Consider the following 14,995-nt stretch of genomic DNA (forward strand, 5'->3'; position numbering starts at 1 on the left):
TCTGTGCTTGAGTTGAGTCAGACCAGGTTTTTGCCAGAGATGCAGTAGCACTGAACTTCAGGGTACTCTCCCTGTGTTGTCCCCTGAGAACCTTTTGTTGCTGGAAAGGGCCTGCAGTTAGACCCAGTGTCTGCCCCCAGTTGGTGCTGTAGTTGTAGTGGTGTGTGGGGTTATCTTCCCTTCTCCCTGGGAAAGGAGTCCCTTTGAAGTGGTGCTGGCCCCTCTTGGGACTGCTTGCAAACTAACAGGTTTGTGACACTGCTTTAGAAGGCTCTGAACAAGGGCATATTGGAGGGAGCATGTTAGCAGCAGAACATGGAGTGGGGTTCACGGTGCCAGCCTGGTCTGTGCTGTGTCCCTGCAGCCTTCTGGGAAACTCTTACTGAGGCCTGCTAGGTTGGAGGGGGCAGAACTGCAGAGGTACCTGTGGATGGGGACGATGTTAGCAAGCAAGATGGGGAGTATAGGTGCTGTGCTGGTTCCCACAGGTGTATCTATGCTGTAGGGTGGGGAAGATAAGTGGTATCTGCTAGGTCTTTAGTTCCCAAGGATCTCAACCCTTCCCATACAGACTCTGAGATTAGTCAATAAATCTTCCCACATACCCCAGGCATTTTTCAAACTGCTGCTTCTGTGCTCTATCTCAGCAGGAATGTTTCTTGTTCTCTCTCTCTCTTTTTTAAAGGTTTATTTGTTTGAGAGAGAGTGTGTATACACATGTATATGGGGGGAGGTGAGGAGCAGAGGGAGAAAATCTTCAAGCAGACTCCTCCCTGAGTGTGAAGCCTGATGCAGGACTTGATCCCACAACCCAGGAACTCATGACCTGGGCCGAAATGATGCTAAATTGCCTGAGCCACCCAGACATCCCTGTTGTGTTGTCTCTTTAAGGACAGGGCCTGTACCCTCCGCACTCTCCTAGAGCAGAGCTTCCTAATTATGAATATTCCAGGTGTTAATCCCTACTGATTGTTAGGCTCCTCTGGTTTCCCAAACCAAATGTTATGGGGGATCTGTCTTCTCCATGTGGGTCCCTTGTGCCTGGGGTACCTGGTTTGGGGGTCTGGTCATCTCCCCTTTCTGCATCTGCCAGTACCTCCCTCCCACAGATAGTCTTTGGGATCCCTTTGGCTTTCCACCCTTCCTGTATTCTTTGATGTGGTGCCTTCTTTACATTTAGATGTGGAGAGTCTGTTCTGCCAGTCTTCAGGTTATTTTCTGGGTCATTTATGCTGATATAGGCGTTATCTAGTTGTTCTGTGGGATGAGGTGAGTTTAGCATTCTCCTATTCCACCACCTTTCCTGGAAATCTCCCCAGTCCGCCCTTGTAATGTATGTTGAATTTGGTTTGCTAAGATTTTGTTGGGCATTTTTGTTTCTCTGTTCATCAGTATATCGGCCCGTAATTTTCTTTTCTTTGTTGTTGTCTTTATCTGGTTTTGGTATTAGGATAATGCTAGCCCCCTAAAATGAATGTGAGAGTGATTCCTCCTATTTTTTTTGGAAGAGTTGAGTTGAGAAGGGTTGATATAATTCTTATTTTAATGTTTGGTAGAATTTATCAGTGAAGTCATCTGGTTCTGGACTTTAACCCTTTGGGAGATTTTTGATGACTCTTTCAGTCTCTGTAGTAGTTGGTCTGTTCAGATTTTGTATATATTTATGATTCAGTTTTGGTAGATTGTATGTTTCTAGGAATTTATCCATTTCCTCTAGGTTATTCAGTTTGTTGCTATAAAATTGTTCAGTCTCTTATGACCTTCTGTAAGTATGGTATCATTTTTAAAAATATTTTACTTATTTTAGAGTGAGCGTGAGTGCATGAGGGAGGGTGGAGAGAGGCAGAGGGAGAGAGAGAAGCAGACTCCCCACCTGAGCAGGGAGCCCAATGTGGTACTGGATCCCAGGACCCCATGAGTTTCTGTGCTATCGATTTTTAACATTTCTTCTTTCATTTCTGCTGTTGCGTCATCTTCTTCTTCTTCTTTTCTTTTTTTTTGTCTTGGTGACTTTAGCTGCAGGATTGTCTATTTTGTTTATCTTTTCGAAGAACCAGCTCTTAGTTTCATTGATCTTTCTATTGTCTTTTTACTCTCATGCTCTCTCCTCTAACATTGTTATTTCCTCCTTTTGCCTAACTGAGCCTTGTTTTGTCTTTTTTTTTTTTTTAACCCTAGTTCCTTGAGCTATAAAGTTAGGTTGAGATTTTTCTTCCTGTAAATTTTGCTATTTTGCCTTTCCAGTTTCATTTATCTCAAAGTATTTTTTTAATTTCTCTTTTGATTTCTTCATTGTTGCATTGCTTGCTTATTGACATGTTGTTTAGTCTCTACATATTTGTGAATTTTCCAGGGTTTTTTTAAACATGTAATTAATTTCTAGATTCATGAAAATATGCTTATATGTTTTCAGTTCTCAAATTTATTAAAATTTATAGCTCAACATATGATCTAACTTGGGAAATGTTTCATATGCACTTGAGAAGAGTGTGTATTCTGTTGATTTGGGATGGAATGTTCTGTAAATATCTGTTAAGTCTGTTCGGTGTTAAATGTGTCACAAAGGCTGATGTTTCCTTAGTGATTCTCTGTTCGTTGATGGAAGTGGGGGCATTAAAGTGCCCTGCTATTATTGTATTGCTGCCTGTTTCTCCCTTTGGATTTATTAATATTTGCTTAAATTATTTATTTTTAAAGATTAAAACAAATTTTTTAAAGTAATCTCTATATCCAACGTGAGAACTAGAGTTGCATGCTCTTCTGACTGAGTCAGCCAGGTGCCCTGCCTTGCTTTATATTTAGGTGCACCTGTGGTTGGCATGTAAATATTTACAAATGTTATATCATCTTTATTGGATTGGATTGACTCCTTTATCAGTATGTAGTGCCCTATTTTGTCTGTTATTACAGTCTTTGTTTTAAAGTTTATTTTGTTGGATACAGGTATAGCTTTCTTGTGGTTTCTATTTGCATTGAGTATCTTTCTCTATCCTTTCACTTAAAGTTTGCATATGTCTTCACATCTAAAGGGAGTATCTTGTAGGCAGTAGGTGGATGAGTCATGTGTGTTATTTATTAATTCATGCTGTTTTTTGACTTGAGAATTTAGCCCACTAACATTTAAAGTAATTGTTGATAGATTTGTGCCTGTAACCATTTTCTTAATTGCTCTCTGGATGTTTTTATGGTTCTTCTTAGTTCCTTGCTTCTCTTGATCTTTTCCTGTGTGGTTTGATGAGTTTTTTAGTGGTATGCTTATATTTTTTTTTCTCTTTATTTTTTGTGAATTTACAAGAGATTTTTGCTTTGTGGTTACTATGAGGCTTACATACAATGACATGTCTAAAATGATGTCTTTTAAGTTGATAACAACTTAAGTTTGACCCTGTTGTAAAGCTTAACATTGTTAATCCTGTCCCATCACGTTTTATGTTTGACTTCACATTTTACATCTTTTTAAAAAATATAGGAGTATTTGCTTATTTTTAGATTGTAATTCCAGTATAGTTAAGATACAGTGTTACATTAGTTTTATGTATACAAAATAGTGGTTCAACAATTCCCTACATTATCACGCAGTGCTCATCATGACAAGTGTCTCCTTAATCCCCATCATCTGTTTGAGACCTTCTCCCTCCACACCCCCTCCACCATGCCCCAGCTCTCACCTTGTTCTCTATAGTTAAGTCTTTTCTTGGTTTGTCTCTTTTTTTCCTTTGCTCATTTATTGTGTATCTTAAATTCCACGTATGATTGGAAATCATATGGTAATAGTTTACATATTTTAAAAAAACTTTTATTTGAATTTAACTAATTACATATAGTTAAATACATATAGTATTAGTTTCAGAGGTAGAGTTCAGTGATTCATCAGTTGTCTGTAAAGTCGGTGCTCATTATATCACATGTCCTTAATGCCCATCACCCAGTTACCCCAGTCTGCCCCACTACTCCCCTCCTCTCCAGCATCCCTCAGTTTATTTCCTATAGTTAAGAGTTTCTTATGGTTTGTCTCCCTCTCTGATTTCCTCTCTTTTTTTTTAATAAAGATTTTATTTATTTATTTGACAGACAGAGATCACAAGTAGGTAGAGAGGCAGGCAGAGAGAGAGGAGGAAGCAGGCTCCCTGCTGAGCAGAGAGCCCAATGTGGGGCTCAATCCCAGGACCCTGGGATCATGACCTGAGCCGAAGGCAGAGGCTTTAACTCACTGAGCCACGCAGGCGCCCCATGATTTCATCTTATTTTATTTCTCCTCTCCGTTCCCCTATGAGCCTCTGTTTTTTTTTTTTTCTTAAATTTCACATATGCTCGAAATAATATAATTGTCTTTCTCTGATTGACTTTTTTTGCTTAACGTAGTACCCTCTAGTTCCATCCACATCCATTTTCCATCTTTTGATCTTGTGTATCCCTTAACTAATTATTATACTTGTAATTATTTTTTTAGTTCTTTTTAAAAAAGATTTTCTTTATTTGAGAGAGAGCGAGAAAGTACTAGTGGAGGGAGGGGCAAAAGGAGAGGGAGAAGCGGATTTCCCTGCTGAGCAGGGAGCTCAACAGGAGGCTTGATCCCCGACAGTGAAATCATCATCTGAGCTGAAAGCAGCTACTTAATTAACTGAGCCACCCAGGCACGCCTAGTTCCTTAACTTCCACAATTTGTTCTTTTTGTTCAGTTATTCTTTTTTTTTTTTTTTAAAGATTTTATTTATTTATTTGTCATAGAGAGAGAAGCGAGAGCAAGCATAGGCAGACAGAGTGGCAGGCAGAGGCAGAGGGAGAAGCAGGCTCCCTGCCAAGCAAGGAGCCCGATGTGGGACTCGATCCCAGGACGCTGGGATCATGACCTGAGCCGAAGGCAGCTGCTTAACCAACTGAGCCACCCAGGCGTCTCTGTTCAGTTATTCTTGATAAGTATCTGATTTTATTTCGTAATTTTAAAAAATGGATGCTCTTTAGTCACTTTGAAACTCTTAAGTGTATGTATGTTAATGTCATTCTAGGGTTAACCTATTTCCATTTTGTTACAAATAAAACCGTTTCCTGATTTTTTTTTTTTTTAAAGATTTAGTTATTCATTTTGGAGCGGCAGTGTGGAGGGGCAGAGGGAGAGAGAAACTCAAGCAAACTCTGCACTGAGCACAGAGACTGACGCATGTTTAGATCCCACAAATCTTGAGATCATGATCTGAGCTGAAACCAAGAGTCGATGCTTAATCACCTGAGCCATCTAGGTCCCCCAGACTTCCCCTTTTTAGTCATACAGTTCTCTTATCTTTTGACAAACCTATATGGTTGTGTAATTAATACCACAGTCTGGTTTTAAATATTTACATCTCCTCAAAACATTTCTTAGTCATTCTTCTCTTTTTACTGTTACTCCCTATTAACTATTGGTTTATTTTTTCACTTATTTTCCCTTTTTAGAATGTCCTGTAAATGGAAGCATACGGTATATAACTGTTTGTGTCTGTTGCCTTTGACTTGGTGTAATTTTGAGATCTTGATGTTCTTAGGTGTGTATCAGTAGTTTGTTCTTTTTATTGCTGAATAGCATTTTGTTGTATGGCTGCACCACATTTTCTCTGTTCACCTGTTGATGGACATTTGAGTTTCCAGTTTGGGGCACTTATGAATACAGTAGTCATAAATATTTGTGTACAGTTTTGTTTTTGCAGACATATGTTTTTATTTTTCTCAGATATAAATTTAGGAATGGGATTGCTGGGTTCAATGGTGAGTGATTGCCTAAGTTTATAAGAAACCTGCCGGGCACCTGGGTGGCTCAGTGGGTTAAGCCTCTGCCTTTAGCTCAGGTCCTGATCCCAGGGTTCTGGGATCGAGTCCCGCATCGGGCTCTCTGCTCAGCGGGGAGCCTGTTTCCTCTTCCGTTCTCTCTCTGCCTGCCTCTCTGCCTACTTGTGATCTCTCTCTCTCTGTCTCTGTGCCAAATAAATAAATACAATCTTAAAAAAAAAAAAAAAAAGAAACCTGCCAACTCTCTTCCAAAGTGGCTGTACCATTTTATAATATATACATATATATGTATAATATGATTGTGTTTGCCTTCTCAACATATTTTATTTGTGTTATTTTATTTTAAGTATTCCTTATTTCATCTTGATCACCCAGTATGGGGCTTGAACTCATGAACCTGAAATCAAGAGTCACATGCTCTTCTGACTGAGCCAGCCAGGTACCCCTCAGCATTATGTTTTAAAGGTTAATCCATGTTGTAGTATGTATCAGTCAGTACTTTATTCCTTTTCATTGCTGAGAAATATACCATTGTAGGACTGTACCACTTTGTATTTATCCACTCATCAGTTGATGGGGACAGTTTAGTTGTTCCCACTTTTTGACTATCATGAATAATCTGCTTTGAATATTTGTGAGTGTGTGTTCATTTCTCTTGGCTATATTCCTAGAAGTTAAATAGCTGTGTCATAATTAACTCTATGTTTAACATTTTGAGGAACTGCCACAATGTTTTCCATAGCAGCTATGCTATTTTACATATCCACCAGTAATGTATGAGGGTTCCATTTTCTCTATATCCTATCCAACATTTGTTATTTTCTTCATTATTTACATCCCAGTGGGTGTGATCATGCTTTTACTTTTAACCTATATATGTGTTTTTTTTTTAGGTAGATTTATTGGTGATTGTGTAGCTGGGTCATGATATTTAATCCAGTCTGACAATTTGTGCCTTTTTTTTTTTTTTAAAGATTTTATTTATTTATTTGACCGATGGATATCACAAGTAGGCAGAGAAGCAGGCAGTGAGAGAGGAGGAAGCAGGCTTCCTGCTGAACAGAGAGCCCGATGAGGGGGCTTGATCCCAAGATCCTGGGATCATGACCTGAGCCAAGGCAGAGGCCTTAAACTACTGAGCCACCCAGGCGCCCCCAATTTGTGCCTTTTTTTTTTTTTTTTTTAAGATTTTATTTATTTATTTGACAGACAGAGATCACAAGTAGGCAGAGGCAGGCAGAGAGAGAGAGGAGGAAGCAGGTTCCCGGCTGAGTAGAGAGCCCGATATGGGGCTCGATCCCAGGACTCTGAGACTGTGACCTGAGCTGAAGGCAGAGGCTTTAACCCACTGAGCCACCCAGGCGCCCCTCAATTTGTGCCTTTTAATTAGGGTGTTCAGATCATTTATTTTTCAAGTAATTGTTGCTGTGGTGGGATTGAAATCTACCACTCTGCTACTTGTTTTCTTTTTGTTTCATTTGTTCTTTATTCCTTTTCCTTTTTTCCTGCCTTTTAGGTTATATATATATTTTATATGTATATATTTATATACTTTATATATAAATATATATTTTAAATGTATTTATATATATATAAATGTATCCTATTTTTTGTTAAGTTTTTTTTCTCTTTGATTAGTTTTTATTTCTATATATATAAAATATATTTAAGATTTATTTATCTCAGAGAGGGAACATGTGTGGCAGGGAGGAGCAGAGGGAGAAGGAGGAAGAGAAACTCAAGCAGATTCTGCACTGAGCAGAAAACACAAAGCCCAACATGAGGCTCAATCTTATGACCCGGAGATCATAACCTGAGCTGAAACAAGAGTTAGATGTTTAACAAACTGTGCCACCCAGGCACTACACTTTTAGATAATTTTTTTATGGTCCTATTTTATCTTCATTTTTGGCTTATGAGTCTTTAGTTTAAAAAAATCAGTGATTTTCCTGTTTTTACAATATGTTTTTATTACAATCTACCTTTAAGTACTATTATATTGCTTCATCTTTAATATATTTCAAATCCCTTCCCACATTCCTTTTTTTTTTTCTTTTTACTGTGATACCTTTTACATGTTATAGTTGATTTGTTTTTTTAAAAGATTTTACTTATTTCTTAGAGAAAGCAAGAGTATGCACAATCCGGAGAGCAGCAGGTAGAGGGATAAGCAGATTCCCCCACTGAGCAAGGAGCCCAATGCGGGACTTGATCCCAGGACCTTGGGATCATGACCTGAGCCAAAGGCAGACACTTAACCAACTGAGCTACCCAGGTTTCCCTATAGATTGCTTTAGGAGTTGGCAAGGAGTTTGTTTTGTAATGGGCCAGGCACTAAATATTTTTGACTTTGCTGGCCATATGATATCTGTCACAACAGTCTCTCTTAACTCTGCCTTTGCTGTGAGAATATCCATAGACATTATAAAAGCAAATGTGCCCGGATTGGACTGCTAGCCATAGTTTGCCAGTCTCTGCATTAGGCTGTCACCTATCTTTTTTTTTTTTTTTTTTTAAGATTTTATTTATTTATTTGAGAGACAATGAGTGAGAGAGAGCATGAGAGAGAAGTTCAGAGGGAGAAGCAGACTCCCCAAGGAGCTGGGAGCCCAATGCAGGACTTGATCCTGGAAGTCCGGGATCATGACCTGAGCCGAAGGCAGTCGCTCAACCAACTGAGGCACCCAGGCACCCTGTCACCTATCTTTTAAAATGATTAACAGTAGGGGAGCCTGGGTAGCTCAGTTGGTTGAGCATCTCACTCTTGTTTTGGGCTCAGGTCGTGATCTCAGAATCATGGAATCAAACCCCACACTGGGCTCATGCTCAGCATGGAATCTATTTGGCCCTCTCCCTCTGCTCTCTCCCTGCTTGTGCTCTCTCCCCCTCTTTTTCTCTCAAGTAAATAAATAAAATCTTTTTAAAGTGACAATAAAAAAAGGTCTCTTACATTCATCTTAATTTATACTGTCTCCAGTGCTTTTCATTTCTTCGTAAGTCGCCTTGTTATACTCCTGCTAAGGAACTAATTTTAACACTTTTTACGGTCTATATTTGTCAAAATAAATTGCCTCTGCCTTTTTTTAAAAAATTTTTCTTTATTTTTAAAAAGTATTTAAAAAAATTATTTCTTAGAGACAGAGTGTGCATGAGTGGGGAGAGGGATAGAGGGCGATAAAGAATCCTCAAGCAGACTCCCCACTGAGCCCACCATGGAGACTGACTTAGGGTTTGATCCCAGGACTCTGGGATCATGACCTGAGCTGAAGGCAGAGGCTTTAACCCACTGAGCCACTCAGGAGCCCCTCCTTCATTTTTGAAAGATATTTTCACTTTGTATGTACTTCTGGGGCAATAACTTTTTCCTTTCAGTACTTTGAAAATGTAAGTCCATTGTCTACTGCCATATATAATTTGTGACGAGAAGTTTGTTGTGTCTCTTTGTTTTTCTGAACATAATCCGTCATTTCTCTGGATGCCCCTAAGATTTTCTGTTTATCTTTGAGTTTCAGTAGTTTGATTATGCTACCTGTTTACATCTTTTGTTTTGTTTTGTTTTGCTTGGGTTTCTCCAGGTGTCTTGGAACTGTGATTTGGTGGTTTTTTTGTTTGTTTGTTTTGTTCTTTAATTTGTTTTAGGAAATTCTTGTTCATTATTTCTTCAGGTGCTTCTGCTTCACTCTTTCCTTCTGTATCTCTAATCACACACGTTGGACCTCTCAATATGTTTTCTTAGGTCTTGCGTGCTGTTTCCTATTTTTTTGTTGTTTATTTTTTTAATAGTTTTTTCTCTTAGTTTGATTAATTTTTATTAACCCATCGTCAAGTTTACTTGAACTTTGCCATCCATCTAATTAGGAACACTGTAAATAAAAGCCTGTGCTGGAGATTTTTAAACCATACAGTAGGCCGAATTTGGACCATAACCCATGAGGAGGCCAGTTATGGTTACACATTCTTTGATTCTTTTTTTAAGTTAAGACTTTTTAAAAAAAATTTTTAGGAAATGTAGGATTACTTTTATTTTATTTATTTATTTATTTTTTAAGATTTTATTTATTTATTTGACAGAGAGAGATCACAAGTAGACAGAGAGGCAGGCAGAGAGAGAGAGTGAGAGAGGGAAGCAGGCTCCCTGCTGAGCAGAGAGCCCGATGTGGGACTCGATCCCAGGACCCTGAGATCATGACCTGAGCTGAAGGCAGCGGCTTAACCCACTGAGCCACCCAGTTGCCCCTGTAGGATTACTTTTAGTGAGACTTCAGCAACTCTTAGCACTGCTCACCAAAGTTTTATAAGTTGTTAATTATTTAATTTTGTGTCTTACTTTTAGAAATAGTTCACAATCTGCCTGATTTGCTTTTTGTTATCTACTTAAAAAAAAATAAAAATAGCAGAGCCCTTATATTCCAGTAAGAACTGATACCTGAAACTAATATAATGTTACATGTTGGTTATATCCCACTTAAAAAAAGATACCCAAGTTTTTGGGTTTTGCTTTTTGTTTTTTTGAGTAAAAATGAAAATTTTTTTTATGTCATGCTTAACTATTTAAAAAAAAAATTGAACTCCTAGCTTTTGTCTTGAAAAGTTATTTACATTCTGAGAATAAAAATGTAAAGATTACACTCTTCCTACATAACTGATGTATCTTTAGTCAAATTAAAAAAGAATTCCATTTCACTGTATATTTCATTTTTTTCTTGTGTTGAATTTTAAAAATATTTTTATCTTTTAATTGAATTGGGATCACCAGTGGGATGAGGCAAAGAAGCAAGATAGACTCACTCATTTTGTATTGTCTTTATTTAGGATTTTATTTATTTATTTGACAGAGGCATAGCACAGGCAAGGAGAGCAGCAGGTACAGGGTGAGGGAGAAGTAGGCTCTCCACCAAGCAGAGAGCCCAATGTAGGGCTTGATCCCAAGACTCTGGGATCATGACCCAAGCTGAAGGCAGCTGCTTAACCGACTGACCCACCGGTGCCTCTGTTTTAAGTAGGCTCCACACTCAGCATGGAGCCCAACGTGGGGCTTGAACTTAAAACTCTGAGATCAAGACCTGAGCTTGAGATCAAGAGTCAGATGCTTAACCAAATGAGCCACCCAGGTGTCCCAAGATAGACTCATTCTTATTTTTTTTTAGATTTTATTTATTTACTTGACAAAGAGAGAGCACAAGTAAGCAGAGCAGCAGGCAGAGGGAGAGAGAGAAGCAGGCTCTCTGCTGAGCAGGGAGTCGGATGTGGGGCTCCATCCTAGGACCCTAGAATCACCACCTGAGCCAAAGGCAGCCAGCCGCTTAACCAACTGAGCCACCCAGGCACCCCTTTTCATTCTTTACTGTGCCACTTAATTTGTGAATGCCCTAAATACTGTATGTTTTCAGATATCCTCCAGAAGTTTCTCACCCAGGGGAGCCTGGGTGAATCAGTCGTTGGGTGTCTGCCTTTGGCTCAGGTCATGGTCCCAGGGATTGAGGGTCCTGGGATTGAGCCCTCGTTGGGCTCCCTGCTCAGTGGGGAGCCTGGTTCTCCCTCTCCTACCCCCTGTGCTTGTATTCCCTCTCTCACTGTCTTTTTCTCTTTGTCAAATAAATAAATAAAATCTTAAAAAAAAAAAAAAAGTAAATAAAAGTTTCTCACCCATATAAACTACATTATCATAACCATATTACTGTGTCTAAATACTCTGTGTCAGGTGAGCATACCCAAAAGACAACATTGTCACTCATCTTGGGTTATATTTTGGGTAGGCAAACAACACTCTTAATTCCTGCTGAGATGTAAGAAAGTGGAAGTCAGGGGGCCTGGGTGGCTTAGTTGGTTAAGCGGTTGCGTTAGGCTCAGGTCATGATCCCAGAGTCCCAGGATTGAGTCCTGCATCAGGCTCCCAGCTGCATGGGGCGTTTCCTTCTCCCTCTGACCTTCTCTCCTCTCATGTTCTCTCTCACTGTCTCTCAAATAAATAAATCTTAAAAAAAAAGAAGTAATGTACCAACCTGCTGGACAGCTCAGAACATAACCTCTGACATTTCTCAGGAAGCAAACACAAAAGCCATCATAAAAATTATGTATTTAAAAAAAATGTGTATTTTAGGTGGCATTATTCTAAATAAATTAGGAAATTAAATAGGAGGCTACTTGGGCTTGGAAGTTGACAGTGCAGGGCCAGTTAGCATTGGTTTCCAGTGTAAAGGCCTTTTATAAAGCGGTGACTCTAGTCTAGAATATATAATCCTGAATATTGTAAGCACATTCTTTGCATGTTATTTATCATATAAAAATAACTTTCCTCTTGAAAGTTTATTTTTCCTTTGTGGCACATTTTGAACTGCAGAATCCTTTATCTACCATTTGGCTTTCCATAAGCTATCAGGCAGGATCTCTGTGAGATTCTCTACTTTGAGAAACTATGTGCCTAATATTTGTTTATGATATGTGACTCATTATTACATTATTATGTGTTTTCAAAATAGTGTCTGATAATTCAGTGCCTTTTAACAATAGATAAAATGTTTCTAAAGACTTTTTCCAAAAATTCAGATGTTTCTTGGGGCGCTTCCCAGTCTTCATTGGATTTGTGGTTGGTGTTTTTTCAAAAATAAAGGACTAAACTAAAATTTCTAGAAGTTTTTTTTTTTTGTTTGTTTAAATTTTACAGTGTAATTGCTCATTGAGGTAAACATTTGTGTCTACTCAGTACTCATCCTTGTTTAAAACTTTTGTGATTGAGATGTCCTTAGGCTTATAGTAAATTGGCTAGCTTCAGTGACATCTCTCTGGCCTTTGAAGTTGGCGCAATCCATTATAGCTACCTAAGGGTTGTGTGGCTATGGAAAAACATATTTTTGTTGTTGAGTGTTCTTGCTTTCTAGTAATTTTATTTTCTGCTCAAGGGATTTAGTATCTGTTCAGATATTTTATTTTTAAAGGCCACATAAGTAATGACTTGATCTCTAATCTTAGCTTTGAAAATTTCCCAGACACTAATAAAGGTAATGTCTGATGACCTATTACATGAAAATACTACTCACTGGCCAGCAATCAGTGCTATTTAAAAATGTGTATTTTATTCTGAAAATTATTTCTATGGCTAAAGGCTTTGTTAATAAAATTGTGCATCTAATAACATAATTTGGTGACTTTAGGCCTAGATTTATAGTAACTTTTTACATATCACTGAGACAGTATAGTTTAAAACACTTTGCTCTTCAAAAACTACTTAATTCTTTTTTTTTTTAAGATTTTTTAAAGATTTTGTTTATTTTTGAGAGAGAGAGAGAGAGAGAGCACAAGCAATGTGAGAGGCAGAGGGACAGGACAAGCAGACTCCCCACTTAGTGAGGAGCCCAGCATGGGGTTTGATCCCAGGACGTGGAGATCATGACCTGAGCTGAAGGCAGCTGCTTAACTGACTGAGCCACTCAGGCTCCCCTGTACTAAATAGTTCTGAGAAAAATATTCAATAAATCATAGTCTTACCAGAAACAGCACCTGTCTCTTGGGCTAGTAAGAATTTTTGGTCATAAAATGTTCTATAGTAATCCTTATTTTGCCTGAATGTGCACTATCTTGGCAGTGACTGTATGAGTATGATTTTAACGAAGGGATCAGCCTACTGCTGAAGACCAGGGTTATCAGTTAAATCATGTGAACTGTCCACATAAGGACATTAACAAGGTTGATTATTAGTGGAGTGAAAGAGAACTTTACCGGGTTGTATTATATATGACAGGGTGTATTTATAAAGAAGAGGAACAGTTTTCTCCCACTGGTCTGGACAAAGCTGGAGTTGCCATTTGTGGTCTGTCTTTACTTGTTTTATATCTATAATAACAGATCCTCTTGGTAAAAACCTGCCCTAGGCACAGTGATGGTTTTTTGTTTGTTTAGCTTTGTGTTGTTGTTTGTGGTTGGTAGAGAAAACTGCATATTGCTGCCTTGATAATGTTTTCTTATTTGGCATTCTGTTAAAGGGAGATATACAGGTCAGTGAATCAGAATAGAGAGCCCAGAAGTAAACTCATGCATATATATAGTCAATTTATGACAAAGGAGACAAGGATGTACAGTAGGGAAAGGGTAGTCTCTTCAGTAAATGGTGCTGGGAAAACTGGATCACAATCTTACTTCATATTCAAAAATTAACTAAAAGTGCCTTAAAAACTTCTAAAATATTACGAAGAACTCATACAACTCAACAACAGCAACAAAAAACAATCTAGTTAAAAAATGGGCAGAGTGAATAGATGTTTTTCCAAAGAAGACATACAGATGGCCAAAAAATATACAATAAAACACATACCCGCCCCCTCCACATGCACATAGGAATAGTACTCAGCCATAAAAAATAATGAAATATTGTAATTTATGACAACATAGATGTAGCTAAAAGGTATCAGTCAAAGTGAAATAAGTCAGAAAAAGACAAATACCAAGCTATTTCTCTATCAGTGGAGTCTAAAAATACAGAACAAAGAAAACAAAACCCAGACTCATAGATGCAGAGTTTAGGGGTGGGGAGCGGTTGGGATGCAAAAATTGGTCAAGGGGATTAAGAGGTTCAAATTTCTAGTTATAAAATAACTTCAGTCTTGGGGATATAATGTACAGCATGGGGAATACAGTCAATAATAATATATTAACTTTATATGGTTAGAGATGATAACTAGACTTACTGTGGTAATCAGTTTATAGTATATACAAATATTGAATCACTGTGTTGTACACGTGAGACTATTAGTGAGACTAATAGAATATTATTTGTCAACTGTACTTCAGTAAAATCAACAACAAAAAAAATGAAGTTTAGTTCTTTGTTGCTAAACTCTAAGTTATAAAAGTGAAGAAACTCTCTGCCTAATTAATTTCAGCCTTTAATGGAAATGTGTTATAGCCTAGTTGGACACTTGATTCCAGTAGAAGGGAAATAATTCATTCACTTTTTTGAGGATAGAAAATAGTTCTTCTTCCTTTCTCTACAGCAAAAATCATGAACGTATGTTCACAAAACGTATTCAATGTTAGTTTTTAAAGTTTCTGCGTATTTCCTCTCATCAGTTGTAAATAATGTATCTGACTATAAAATGGAAAAAGTTGAAATTTTCCACTTGTGCATTTTGAGCTTCTCAGAGGTATTATAAAACTCTGGAAATAATAATAAAAGATACTAGGCTTTATACAGTGCTTTTTGTTTGAGGAACTCCTATAAACACTAATGCATTGATCCTAA

The 14,995-nt window shown here is 37.9% G+C and overlaps 1 protein-coding gene across 1 annotated transcript in view; it reads left to right on the plus strand.

Annotated features, from left to right (window-relative positions):
* Window positions 1-14,995, plus strand: part of PFDN1 (prefoldin subunit 1) — a 67,281-nt gene that overhangs the window by 15,958 nt on the left and 36,328 nt on the right. The window lies entirely within an intron of this gene.

The sequence above is a fragment of the Mustela nivalis genome, assembly GCF_964662115.1.
Source record: "Mustela nivalis genome assembly, chromosome: 3".
Classification (NCBI taxonomy): domain Eukaryota; kingdom Metazoa; phylum Chordata; class Mammalia; order Carnivora; family Mustelidae; genus Mustela; species Mustela nivalis.